This window comes from Medicago sativa, chromosome 4 (genome assembly GCF_051527215.1).
Source record: "Medicago sativa cultivar Bolivia chromosome 4, Bolivia_mono, whole genome shotgun sequence".
Taxonomy (NCBI): Eukaryota; Viridiplantae; Streptophyta; class Magnoliopsida; order Fabales; family Fabaceae; genus Medicago; species Medicago sativa.
The window spans coordinates 25,985,991-26,001,048 of NC_140752.1; the positions used below are offsets into that span (position 1 = coordinate 25,985,991).

Consider the following 15,058-nt stretch of genomic DNA (forward strand, 5'->3'; position numbering starts at 1 on the left):
TAGCACACACTCACTCTCTCGCACTTAGTAGTTCTACAAACGGGCAGCCATATCTCGTCTACCTTACCAAGGGTTAAAGAGAATGGTTTTATTTAGGTTTATTCCCTGTAGTCGCTTGTTTCCTTAATTACTAACTAGTTACCTCCTAGGTTCAGCAGATTTTACTCAGTATTATTAATGTCACCTCCTAAGTACTTACTACTAGTGTCAATTCGCTTTCAGTATCATTCGCTAGTTACTAACTAATTATTTCCTAGACAGATAGTTATTAGTATAATGCTATAAATATCAAGATATAAGCAGCAAGATAGTAATAACAATATTATGCCTTGTCACAACCTAAGTACCTAATCTAAGGTTACGCTCCTTTGAAATAAATAATTCCTAAATTAAACTTAATAGCGAACAAAAAATAAATAAAATATTAGCGACATTAAATTAAATAAATATCCAACAAAAATAAACAGATGTTCGTCTTAAAACTCTAACAACAAAAAAAATTAATAGTTACACATGGTAACTAAAAACAAATTAATAAAGATAAAAGCATACCCTAAAAAATCAAGGAGAAGATAGAAACTCTCCTGAAGCTCCAAAGTTACCTTCCTCTTGAACTTCCACAGTTCTGAGCGAGAAATTCTAAATGAGGAAGGCTAGTATTTATAGTGAGAGTTTCTAACTGGGTATGGGCTAAAAATGTTGGCTTTGCCAACAAAAACACATAAAATTACGCCTGCACCCCTCACATTTCAAACAATTGGGGCGCATGGCATATGCCCAAGGCACATGAAGCACAACTTGGGATATGCCCAAGGCACATGGCTTGTTTTTTCAATTCCCAATGCACATCCCATGGGCCCAAGGCGCATGGTTATGCTTCCCAGGCCCAGTTTCTCCGATTTTCGTCGTTTTTAGGTCTTCATTTTCAAATAACTTGCCTCGGAACTTGGGAACAAAATTCCTCCCACTGTAAAGTCTCGTAAGGCCTCTTTAATCTTCATTCTTGGTCTTCCCAAAGTCTTCACAATTCTTCAGATGTTCTTGATTTTCCGATTTGCATGATTTCTTCGTTAATTACTTCAAAAACCCCCTAAAATTTCTTTGTTTCAGGAAAACTAGAATTACAGACTCAAATATAGAAAACATTACAAAAGTCCAGAAATCATAGGCAATTGTTCTAATATGCCTCCTTTTTGCTGCTAAATTTTACTGAAAATGACTGAAAAACATGCTACGAATAACGTAAAATGACATGTCATCAATTATATTACCTGAAACACCCCCAAGCTGTGTTAAAACTTGTACTTAATTTGGAGGGTTTGGTTCAATTCAAATTACATGTGTTCCACGATGCACCGACATTTTTCCGTACTATATATTGCCCCGACATTTTATGTGGTCCACGACACACAAAAACTTTTGTTACCTTTTCTATAACCTAGTATGGCTAGATCTATTGATTTCATTGGCACTCTTCTTTATTATCTCTCCTCCTCTTCCTGCAACAAGAATCATTGTAAAGGCCTAACTCTTATCTGACACACAACACGTTGGAAGTTTAGGAGGCTAGAAATTGAATTATTTTCTCCCCTATGGTCCCGGTGTTTACGAAATTGTAGATGCTATTAAGTCTACCCCTTGAAGGTTGTTTTAGCAAGAAAGAAATTGGGGTTTGTATGTACTAAGAATATTTTCAAATCCTATTTTTTGCACTATTTCATAGTTTGGGTGATTTTATTTTAGTTGGTAGTGTCCCCTTTGTACTTGAAGCTGATATGTAGGTTTATTACTACTTGTACATCTCTCATTTTTTTTTTTGGTTACAAAGCTAAAGGATAAGACAACAAAAAGAAAGACAGAAAAAAAAAAAACAAAACTAAGCTCTAGGGAAATAGGTTCCCATGGCGTCGTTTTGATCTAATAAAATTTGCTTTCCAATTAAAAATAACTTTTATTAATAAAAATATGTTGAAACATTCATAATTCGGATTCTATCTAAGAAGCTGGCTCATTTAACTTTGTACTTAATGGGATGCATAAATTGATAGATGAATGGTCTTCTATAGTACTTTTTAACAGCAAACAAAACTTCTACTCAATATGACAAAGAATTAGTGGAAGTGGTACTTGATAACGTGTAAAATCTACTTTCAAAACAGCTTAATTGCACCAGTTTTAGAGTCTTTTTTTTTTTGTGTTTTGCATAAATGCTGGCTGGTGTTTTGTTTATATTTCAGGACAAGAGAAGGAAAAGGGTTAAAACAGTCATTCCCCAAGAGTGACGGGCGTCGTCCTTAGGAGTGACGACTGTCACGACTAAGAGAAGGTGCTTTAACCAAGTTCATGATGGCAAGACAGTCTATCAGAAATAATAGGATCGAAGAGATTGAGATTAGTTTCATAGAAGAATATGATTGATATGAAGAAACATAGGGAAAACCCTTGGAATTCATATTGAATTGTATTGAAAAAAGATATAACAAACGCGCTCCAAGAGCCCGTTTAGAGCCCGTTTGTTATAGCTTTTTTAAGAAAAAAAATCACTTTTATTAAAAAAAATAATCACTTTTAAGAGTGATACATCCGTTTGTTACAAAAAAACCAGAATCTAAAAAAAAAATCTAAAAATAGCTTCTCAAAAAATAGATTTTTTTAGAGGAGAGAGAAAATATGGTTTAAAAGATTGAACTAATTTCGTAACAAAAAAATCTCATTTATATAGTTGTATCCAAACAAACTAGATTATTTGTTTAAAAAAAGTGATTTTTATTACGGTAAACGAACGCAAAATAAATTCTGATTTTTCATAAAATCTCTAAATTATTATGTTAAAATCGCTTTTATTTTAATCTGTAACAAACGGACCCTAAGAATAATGAGTACATGGAAGGTCTTTTATAGACCTCAATTACACTTAACCACATGTGTAACTAACTATAGTTCTAACTAACATTGAACCACCTCTAACTACCTTTACTAACTATAGTTATCTTAGGAATAACTCTAGTTATCTCAACACCGTTAGCCTCCTTAACGCTCGTCATGGATCCCAGAAATGTGATTTACAGAAAAACGCATTTTATTCATAATCAAATCCAACAGTTTCTAATCTTTTCTGCACGGATTGGAGTGTTTTCTGAGAAGATTTTTGACTATAAAAACACAGAGAAACTCATTTTTCATTCACGCGGGATTACACACAGAATTCATTAGTTTAAATCAGTTTTTAAGTGCTTATTTTAACTTAGGTTTTCAATTTCTTATTCATTGTTGCCACGATTCCATCTTCTGCTGTTTTCCTTTATATTCTTGCAATTTCTACTGCTGTGTGGATTACTCTTCCATTCTTAGTTATCAAAGTTTCCATCAAATAACATGTTCCGGTCTCGTTAATTGCTTCAATTTTTAATATGAATTCATCAATGATATGCTTATTCTTAGAGTACTGTATCAACATGTCTGACTAGTCGAATTGAGTCCAAAATGAGAGGACTGTCATACCGACGGGATTCATGTAAAATACGCACCTGTTTGGTTATAAGGAGAATGAATTTTACAATACTGAAATTTTTTGTTTGTTATTTAAAGCTTTGATACGAAAGTAGGAACATTGAAATGCCATTTACGCGTCGAAATAGTGAAAATGGTATTAAACTTAGATAATTCAGATTTTTAATCAAGTAGCGAAAGCACTTCTTTTATTAATTAAGAACTTATTGTAATCGAAAAGAGAATTTTAACCTGTAGTTCAGCACTACGAAAGTAGGCAATTATGCGCTAAAATCCGATAAAGTCTTACGAAAGCAAAAATGTATCTCTAATTTAATATTTTCTGCAAAAAGGTGTGTGTGTGTATATATATATATATATATATGTATGTATGTATGTATGTATGTATGTATGTATGTATGTATGTATGTATGTATTCTTGTTACAATTTAAACACGTTTAAGCTAATATCTGTGACTTGGTTTAAATATTTGCTTTGTGAGAGTGTGGGTGTACTGGGGCATTGGGGTGAGAGTGAGAGAAGTCTATGTGTTGTAAAAAAAATTCACATAGTATTAATTCTATGGCTGTCGGCCTAGACAACGGTCCTGGTTTTTTCTCCGGTTTTGGAGTTTCCACGTTATATTCTTCTGTTGTGATTGTGTTTATTTTTCTTCTTCAGCCCTGTTATTTCCTAACAAATATGTATGAGTAACCTAGTTTCTTAGATGCACGTTTAAGCTAATATCTGACTTAGTTTAAATATTTGCTTTGTGAAAGTGTGGGTGTACTGGGGCATTGGGGTGAGAGTGAGAGAAGTCTATGTGTTGTAAAAAAAATTCACATAGTATTAATTCTATGGCTGTCGGCTTAGACAACGGTCCTGGTTTTTTCTCCGGTTTTGGAGTTTCCACGTTATATTCTTCTGTTGTGATTGTGTTTATTTTTCTTCTTCAGCCCTGTTATTTCCTAACAAATATGTATGAGTAACCTAGGTTGGCAGAAACCCTTGTTATGGGATCTCGTTATTATTATTATTGAATTAAATTCGGTATTTTATTTTTTATGCGTGAAACCAAATGTTTTGAATTAGCCTTCGATAGACAAAGAAACGACATAGAGCGATACTTGTCAATAGGTGTGGAATCAACAATCCTTTATACTAAAACCAATATAGTTGAACACTTGCAGTGTATCAATTTTTAACGCAATATCGCAATTTGTTCTTATGCCATCTAGACTAAGGCCCTTTTTATCTTTGTTTTTAATTGCATGCGAAGAACCCTAAGTGCCGGTAATCTTACTAGGTACGTAGACGAAATTGAGCGCTACTTCTGAGTTATACACTGAATGCAATTTGACACCCCGACAAGTTCTGAAACTCAGACAGAAATGGGTGACAATAACAATAATGACAATCGGTCCCTTAAGAACTTCGTTGTTCCTTCATAGGAGGAACATCATACGAGTATTGTTCGTCCTACAATTGCAGCGAACATTTTTTTAATTGAAACCCTCTCCGCTTGAATCTTGAAGCATAACCAATTCTCTAGAAACCCGACGGAGAACCCGAACTACCTGTTAATGAACATACAATTTGCTATTACTCTCAAGTGTAACGGAGTAGACCCGGAAGCCATTCGACTTCGAATCTTTCCATTCTCCCTAAGAGATAGAGCCAGAGCATTGCTATAGTCTCTCCCATAAAACTCAATTACAACATAGAATGAGTTGAAAAGGCTTTCCTTGGAAGATATTTAGAAATAGAATGCATAAATATCTGCTATGCAATTGATTAGATTTAATTTAGGCCACATTTTTAAAAGACAAAATAGAATAAGTTTTCGTTTTTTGGAAGTAGAATAAGATCTTTGTTATAGGTGAAGATGCGGTCAAAACCCTTTTTGCATTAAACATTAAATCAGATGAAATAAGAACCTCGAAAGTTTAGAAAAAAACAAGTGGAAAAAATCATATGTGTAAGGAGTAAAATCAAAACAATTGGACGGTAGCTAGATATACTATCATTAAATATTTTATCCAAATCAGTCACAAAATCAGTATAATACAATTCTATTATTCTTTCTTTTTTTTTGCGATGGCTTTCTAATTGCTTTATACATATTCTGAATGTTATCTTTATGGTTGAACTAAGACATTGTACAAAAGTATAGTAACATGCCACTTATTAATCAAAGCTACCTTTTAGTTAGTTATTAACTTCAGCACAGAACAAAATGCTTCAGATGAGATTGTTTTTTTTTGGAAGTATACTTTTGAACGTATCCGAACAAAAGGAAATCTTGCGCACCATAATGTGATGCTTCCGGACAGTTCTAGCGATTTTCCGCTTTGCCAAAGGCCATGAGGAGTATTCATTTCACATTTTTTGGCATTGTGTTGTAGCGTGTTTGGTTTGGGCGAAAGTCTTTCCTTGACTTGATTTCACGTAGATTATTCCTCAAAATCTGTGTGTTTTGTTGTAGTGTTTTAGTGGGCGGGATAGAAACAGAAAAATTCGGAGACTGGAAATGAGAGAATTTTTGAAAATTATCCGACGTTTTTACTTAATTTGGCACGTGACGATTTGGGTGCATTGAAGACTAGAAATGAGAAAATTATTGAAAATTATCCTAAGATGGGGCTAGAGATCATTGATGAAATAACCCGTCCTTGTTTTTTAAGTGTTGCCGGGATCACGATGGATTCCTTAAGTGTTTTTTCCGATCAAGTGTTGTTTTTGCATTTTCTGCTGTAGTTTTGATGAGGTATTCACGGCTGTCCTAGGGTTTCTAGTTTGTTCCGATACTTATTTTTTTGCAGCTCTGGTGGTCTTGTTCTGCAACTGTTTCAGCCCTATTATGTTGCTTCTGTGTTTGTCTGTTTCGGTATCAGTTGGCCTGGGGCTGTAGCAGTTTAGTAGAGGCCTTGTTGTCCATTATTTTGCATTTCATCAGTGGCTAGCTCTATGTGTCTTGTACATGCTATCCGTTAATAATATTTTGCTGATTCAAAACAAATAAAAGGTCACATTGAACTCAACACATGAGAATAAATAAAAGATCATATCATATCCCACCACTAGTTAAGACAGATCATAATATTATTTCAACATTCAACACATGAGAACTTACCCAAGCATATGCTAGCATCTTCCTCCCTGATATAGCTTTAATAGCTATGATGATTTATCTTCAAAACGTTTCACATACTTTTGCAGGAATAACTCATCAGACAAATAAAAAGGTGTAGCTAGGCTAACATCGTCCTTCATCTGACCTTCAGAAAGAAGATATTGTACAACAAATGCTCTTGGAATTAACCTATTTTTAATCCGAAAATATCAATTGCTGCCAAGTGCAATAAAGGATCCCAAACATATCACCGTATTTAGTTTGTCCGGAGACCGTAGTATAAAGTTAGGATGTCTTGAAAATGCATAATGTAATGGTTGATACATTTGGACAGCCAGGGCTTGAAAGCTATGATGTGATGGATAGCAACAATTTAAACAATATTGTCACGGGTATAAAATCCAGGATGCAATGTCTCGACATGGATCCTATTCCTACTAATGGACAAAAATTTCAACTTCAGAACATCTCAAACTCATCAAGGCATCAACTTTGGCGCCCCATTGGGATTTGGTGATAGCCCTTTTGGCAGGTAATATCACACAAAAATTGTATTGTATGCAACTTTAACTATTTAATTACCTCCACACTCATTTTCAAGTCATAAAGTAAACGGTAAATGCTAGAAGGTTTAGTAACAAATCAAGCAAAAATTTAACATTTGGTGTTATGTGAGCATCACTAATGGATGCAAGTCATAATTATCGAAGTAATAACATTTTCATCAAAAGGACAGAAACTTCTTAGCAATTCAAATGCTTTATAAATACACTTTTTCTCGTTAAGAGAGGTAAACCAACTCAAACATTATCAATTGTTGGTAAAAGCATAGAGTAGAGGACAATTATATAGTTCAAACAAAATTCACCAACTTCATAATTATTATTTGTAATAAGAAATAGGTCAAGGATTTGTATATTTACAATCTACAAATTACAATAGTTGCCAAATTATGAGTATTTTCCTGTATGACATTTCCAAATAAACCCAACAATCCAAACTGTATTAGCATCAAGAAGTGCATTTTTTTGAAAGACTTGTCTGAAGTACATATACAATAATATGTAGCATCTCTGTTGTCTTGTTGATGCGATGGAGTTCCCACTGTTGTGCTTGGCAAAAGATCAGAAATTGCTGATCTTGTTTGGTTCCGTCGTCAATATATAGCTGCACTTGGTCGTCGTCAACATCAAATGTCAACCATGCTAAAAGAATCTTTTCGGTCTTGCTAACGCGATGAAGTTTCTACTGTTCTGGCTTTCTCAGCCCTGCCAACTGGGTAGGCCATCGTCGACATACGGGCCAGAACTGTATGCATGTGTTTTCTTATAGAGCTCATTTATAAATGGCTCCCTTCCAAGCTTCTTGGCCTAATTGACAAGAAACGCAAAATTATTAATTAATCAAAAAACATTAAATTATATAGCCACATACACAAATTAAAAATTACTGCATATTCCATATCCTGGTTGGCAAAGGATGGAAAATTAATGATCTTGTTTGATTCCTCCGTCATTAATAAAACATAGCTTACTAAAAAAATAGTAAATTAAAAAAAAAAAAAATCAAAACAAGAGATCTATCCATATACTATATAGATACACTTTATTAGCATGATCATATATTTCAATGACAGATACAGACAGCATAAGGAGCTAACATATATTGAGATGCACTTACAAGATGATTTTATTGTAGGATGGAAATGAAGTCTTTTTCTGGATAAAGAGAAATGCCCAACTAGAAGATGATGAATTTGTATCCCCGTTGACTTGAACATGTGCCCTCTTGTGTTTTTAATCAAAGAAATAACACTTGTTGATATGATAGAAAACATGTATCTTGTGATCGACCAAACAACACACATGGTAGATGATGACGACGAAGGAATAAAAATAATCTTCAACATGTTGCTCATTACAGTGTTCCCTACAAGATGGATAGATTGTAGATCTAGACTAGGAAGAGAATAAAAAAAAATGCAACATATGAATCAACAGAGAACTGGATTGTGGAATCATAAATAAAAAGGCATATACATATTGTTAAAACAAAGGAACAACGTTAAAATAAACTCATGTGGAATATACCTGTTGTTAAAACAATGGAACAAAGGAACTATGTTAAAACAAACTCATGGAGCAATGCTGCGGCCGCCAGTGTGTTTTGTAATTTGAAACCCTAAATCCAAGAGACACAATTTATGTATTTATAGCAAATTGAGAAAGAATTGATGGGCCACTTATAAACGAGATTTGTAAAATAAATAAGGTTTTTTTTTTATTTCTTTTTCCACCCTACTTACTTTTCATGCGCCCTCCAATTTGACCATTTTATCTCATTTGGTGTTTATAACCCGAAGCATATTTGATTGTATTAGGATTATAAAAATTGAATTGTGTTTAACTAGTTTTTCAATTACAATAACATAAATTATTAAAATTGCAAAAATTAAAATGACAATTTAAAGAGACATAATATAAATCGGCAAGAATTAAACAAATTTTATTATTTGATCAAGAACTCATAATACATTTTCATTAACATAACACTTATTACAACAAAATATTAGATATCTAATACTAATCAACGGTGCAAGAAGATGGATGGAGAATAAGGAAAACATTTGTCATCCCTCTAGCACACCCTTCAGAGAAGATGGGAATACAAGATGACGGAGTAGGAGAAGTAGACTCAGATGACTCACCCCATATCCAGACGGAGGGTGCGAATTTCCAAAGTGTGGGAAAACACACTTTTACCATTTATATTTTCCCCACATGAAGATATGAACCTTTATATGAAAGGCATTTAGTTTGTCCGGAGACCGTAGCATAAACTTAGGCTGTCTTTAACATGCATGCGAAAATTTCATCTTCAGAACATCTCATACTCTTCAAGGCATCAACTTTGGCGTCCCATTGGAAGAATATCAAACTCTAACTCTTTAATCTACTGCACAATGATTTTTAAATCAGTAGAACATAGTATAAAAGATCTAATACAAATCAAGCAAAAATTTAACATTTGGTTTTATGCGAGCATCACTAATGGATGTAAGTCATAATTATCGAAGTAATAACATTTTCATCAAAAGGACAGAAACATTTCACCAATTCAAAAGCAGGGTATAAGTCGTATTTAAAGGGATGTTTTAGAGAAAAACAATGTTCAGTTTAATGTTGGCATTCATGTGATAGTTCATGTTTTATCACTAAAAAAAATTCTTTTTAATTGCTTTTGGCACTATGTCAACATGGTTTAGTATTAGATTTATATATGCAAAATGTTGTGGTCATATAAAACAGCAGTCTATCTAAGAAAATGTGCTAAACATAACTTAAATCTACATCATGAGCCAGAAAGCCGTAATTGATCTATTGTTATCTTTTGTAACACCCATACCAGACGTATCTAGAAAGTCTGGCACGTGTGTTCGTATTAGTACTGGATACATTAAAATATACAACAATTAAAAACTTCGAATGAATAATATTTACATCAAGTTACGTTCGTATAAGTAATAATACAACACAACTCATCCATACATAAAAATACATCCTTGATGTCCATAATGTCCTGCAGCTTTACGAACGAACCCTTGAAGTAATATCCATCCGGCTCCGAACATGCATAAACATCCTGCTTATCTGAAACAAATAAGGATTGGGATGAGACATAATGTCTCAGTGAGTTCCCCTAAATCCTAGGCTATAGGCAACCTCAAGGGGAAACCTACGGTCACCACGTGTCTACATTACAACCTGACGGTTGATTATACGTGTGTGGGGACATGCATACTTAGACGGTAGTGCATACTAGGGCCGTCATAGTCTTATCTCACTCGTTATAGGCTTCACTTCCTATACGTGTCATGGCGGCCAAAGGGGAATCTAGGACCGCAATGCCAAGAATATGCTCTACATATCGAGGCCTAACATAACATATCATGACACGAGTCTAAACCGGACGATTAGGGGAACCTAAGATCGTCATCGGTATCATAATCTTTACTTACTCTATTCCATGTCTTATACTTGTTTCATAGCATCTAGTGCCCTTGTTCTAGAACCCATTCGTGCATGGAACCATTCTAGCATATCATAACATAATCATAATCATGAGGAACATAATCGTATTCATGTCATGCATAAACGTATCTAAGTTCATTCATTAGGTTAGCGTTGAACACACAAACATTATCTTGATTCATTTTACGGATAGTCCCGGGTGGAGTAACCCCGAAATCAATCCCATACATGACCGATGTACGTACATCGGACTCCCTCGATGTCGTGCGGGTCCCTTGCGGCTTAAACTGTTCCCCTTAGGTCGAGAACCTCCCGTATCCCCCTAGCGTGGATAACAAGAGACACGAGCACCTACGTCTTGTTAACTCAGTGACATGCGGGTCCCTTACGGCTTGAATCGTTCTCATTATGAGAACCCCTTGTATCCCCCTGATGTGGATAGCAAGAGACATGTCACCTACACATATTAATCATGGTCTTGTCGTGCATATACGTTAAACATAATCATACATACATGTTTACCTTGGAACCTTGATCGATCCGATTATCGGTAATCTATACTTGTTCATAAACATGCCTAATCATGGTGGATAGATCAGCTAGTCAATCCACGGCTCACATACTTACTAAGGCATACTAAATCATATGCGAAGAGAATACACTTCGCGTCTTATCTTCCTAAGGATCCTTGCTAAACATACTAGTTCTCGACTAGCTAAGCCGAGGCTCTACATACATTCCCTTCCTTAGTTCATTACTACCCCATCAAGCTTAACTCCCTTGAGTTATCTTTGTGACCCATGTTTAATTGCCATGATTATCGGTTCAAGTTCTATGAATGATCGGTACATTTTTCTATTAATTCCGAGGACCCAAAATGCCATAACCCAAGTAACAAACCATTTAGAAATTCAAATTTTTAACCAAGTCAAGATGGTTCCAGTTGTAAAATAAGTGAAAACAGTAAAAATATACGTCAACACGATCGCATCGGACCCCCACACGACTGGCCCCAAGCACCCGAGCACAAAACAACATAAAAGTTGCCCTGTCAGGGGCGCCTGGCGCCAGAGAGTGGGCGCCTAGCGCTGGCCTCTCTGACTTTGGGCGCCTAGCGCCCTTGTTCAGGCGCAGCGCTGCGAACCTGCGTGTTTCGGCTGCGGGTTCGTGGCATTTTCGACCCAAAACTCCAATTTTTGATCTCCTAAATGTACCAACTCATTCCAAACATTGTTAACAAGTTTATGTACTCAAAATAGCTTACAAAAACATGTATAAGATCAAGTTCCATGGCAATTTATCATGTATCACAAGGCATAGCTTTAGGTTCAATAAAATGTCATAGAAGTTAAACTAGCATAAAACATGAATATCCAACCCAAAGGTAGGTTACTCTATCTATAGAACTCACCTAGACAAGTTATTGTGATAGCTCCAAGCCTCTAGCTCAAGCAATCTCCCATCCTAGCTCTTGGCCTTGATTCTTCAACATCCATAACCTTAGATCATCACCCCAACCTCAAATCATCCTCCTTGAGCATGAAGGAATCATCTCATGCACAATCTTATGCTTCCCCTTCCAATTCAATCCAAAACCATAACTTCTTGAGATTCTCTTAGTGGGAAGGAGGAGTAGTGATAACATCTCAACCCAAGCTTCCAAGCACCACAAAATCTTGAGGAAAGCTTATACAACATGTTCTCTTGATTTGGGAGAAGTTTTGAGAAGAATTGTGGAAGAGAGGAAGAAGGAGGTGGCGTGGGATTTAGAGAGAAGGAGGAGAAAAATTCTCAAAGAAAACCTAGAGAGAGAAAGAACAATTGATAATGAATAATTTTGGACCAAATCCACTTAAATACCCCTTTTGCGTGAAAGTACCAAATCGCCCTCGCCTTAAACGTGTTTAGCTTGACTCTGATACATAAGTCCATACTTTACTAATATCACTTAATAATATCCTCCATCGTACATAACATTCCTCACCATACTTGTTTTCTATGACTCTTAGTCCTCTGATACGTTTGTCAGATAACTTTCCATTAGCAGACGAGCGGGATGTTACACTCTATCCCCCTTAAAGAAATTTCGTCCTCGAAATTTAGAGATCGACTACCAATCATCTTGACAAAAACTTACTATCTTTGGTCCGAGCCAAACATTTCGATTCATACACACTCAAAGGGTTCGTCATATCATGTCCTCATCTTGTTTCTTAACCCACATGCAACTGAGCATAGCCTTCTTCGCCTTAATATCACTCAAACTTAGAGTTTTCTTAGTATATCATGGTTCAGAACTTACCTTGCTACACATAAACTTATTATCTCGGTCTCGGATCTTACCCGCTTAACATATACCTTTTCGTAACGTTACCTTATCATAATCATGAACACTCAGGATTTGCCTTTTTAACTGTAATCCTACCGAAAACCAGGTTTGTCCTGCAGTTCCTATGTGCAACATTAAAACATCTTTTCATACATTCCTAATCCTTCTTACCGCACTTTGCGACTTATGCCTCTTACATACATTACTCATATAGTCAATTCCACGAATCTCTTATATCTTTCCGAGTCTTAAGAAATATTCCAACTTCATGAGATTTCTTTGCACCTGAATTAATGGGTACTTACATAACTTGACATGAGAATGTGAAATCAAATTGTTACTTCGTCTGACAATCTAATAACCAACATTGTGGTTAACATGTTCTTGAAACTTTCTAGAAATTTTACTTGCACATACATCATACATTCTTAACACATTTCCTTGTATCCCATAGGATATTGGCTTCATACGGACATTGTTGTTCCATAACTTGTGCATACTTTGAATTGCCACTACTTGTTAAATGATAACGATACGTGTTCTAGCATCTTGCTTAAAGAAATTTTCTTAAACTTTGATATTCGGGTTCTTGGAACGAATATATACATGACTGAAAATATTATCATTTCCAAAACTGAATTTGTAATAGTACCGCAGAACCACCGGACGAGTTTCTATATCTTGAAAAAAAAAGATTTTAACAACTCGCCCCAAACTTGTCCATAACAAGTTGGTCCTGAAGTTTGTACGCCTTAAGTGAGTTTACTTACGACGTATCTTATCAGTTTTGAAAATGTAAAATTCCATGAGTTTAAATAAAGTATTGTTCCCAAGTTCCATAATACCAATCTTAACTTTTAAAAGCCTTAAAAATCATGACTTAACATATTTTAACAAGTATCGTTTTCACTCAACAAGTATCGCATACAAAAGTATGATTCTCATTGCACAACTCGAAAGTTGCATCTCCTTTCATGATAACATACTTAACTCCGAAGGTGGATTCTTACCTTCTTAACTGTTATACGTAGTTCAGACACGTATTACTGCATAACATAAACCATAGACGAGCCTTGACCCACTTGACGGTAACCTGTTCCCCTTCTTCAGGAACACATAACTTGATTCACCTTATCATCTCATACGGTTATCGCTTGAGCATTAATACATTTTCCTGAAACCGGTCTTCATTCTTGATGCTATGATCATTATATGAATCACAAGAGGAAACCTTCTGAACCTTATATACTTTCCATTATCATCTTACTTAGGTGATGACACATACCTAAAACTTTTACCTTAGCCAATGATATTTATGTAAACATCCATACTTACTTATCACACCAAGAACTCCTCACTTGTCTTATGATGCTTCTGCTAAACTTGCCTTACCAACCGAACATTCTTCACGAAGATTCATACATACTAAGTTCACCATGTTTCGTGATTAACAATTACTTCCATGGCGCTACTCTGATTCCCACCGGTTGTTTTAAACGAATACTATAACCCGTTAGAGCAATTGAGACTATAACCCGTTAGAGCAATTGAGACTTCAATTCATGCTTATCACAACCTTACTCTTGTCCTGTAAATTCAGAACTCATGATATTTTATCCTATGCTCATATTATTTGACTTGGGGGGTAAACCTTACGTTCTTGCTGGTTGCATTTACCATACATATCACACTTGAACTTGTTCCCGAGGAAACTCGAATTCCTTTAACAACTCCTCTAACACTTGAACATATTTTTCTTAAACCTCTAGCCTGGTACCTTCGTATCTTCGCATACTACATTTTGCTTAATCATACCAATGCTTGCTCGTTGATTTTTCCTTTAAAGAAAACTACGTAAACTAGCGCACAGGTCATTGACGTTGATAATTTTCTACTTTATAAATATATTGAGTTTTTGGCCCCGGCCGTTGCTCTGAATTCATAGAACGAGTTGATAACATATACGTGTCATCAATTCTAGATTCTAATGAGTCTAGCTCGCTCTACGAGTGTCGTAGCAAACCGGTTCCTATATAATCTCGTGAATTTTCAAAAGTCAACTTCAATCACCCATA

At 35.3% G+C, this 15,058-nt stretch overlaps 1 protein-coding gene and 2 long non-coding RNA genes across 4 annotated transcripts in view; all 3 read right to left on the reverse strand.

The window, feature by feature from the left end:
- LOC146927295 (uncharacterized) overlaps nt 1-15,058 on the reverse strand; it is a 91,753-nt gene that overhangs the window by 21,184 nt on the left and 55,511 nt on the right. The gene's annotated exons all lie outside the window — the stretch shown is intronic.
- Nucleotides 7,521-8,802, reverse strand: LOC146927297 (uncharacterized). 2 transcript variants are annotated; one of them, XR_015005640.1, is made up of 3 exons: nt 8,714-8,802; nt 8,304-8,552; nt 7,521-7,993 (listed from the first exon to the last, which is right to left on the reverse strand). It is a non-coding gene; the product is annotated as an uncharacterized LOC146927297 (long non-coding RNA). The 2 variants fall into 2 exon arrangements; XR_015005641.1 differs by lacking the exon at nt 8,714-8,802 and adding an exon at nt 8,663-8,698.
- Nucleotides 10,088-13,439, reverse strand: LOC146927298 (uncharacterized). Its single transcript, XR_015008193.1, has 2 exons — nt 12,066-13,439; nt 10,088-10,273 (listed from the first exon to the last, which is right to left on the reverse strand). It is a non-coding gene; the product is annotated as an uncharacterized LOC146927298 (long non-coding RNA).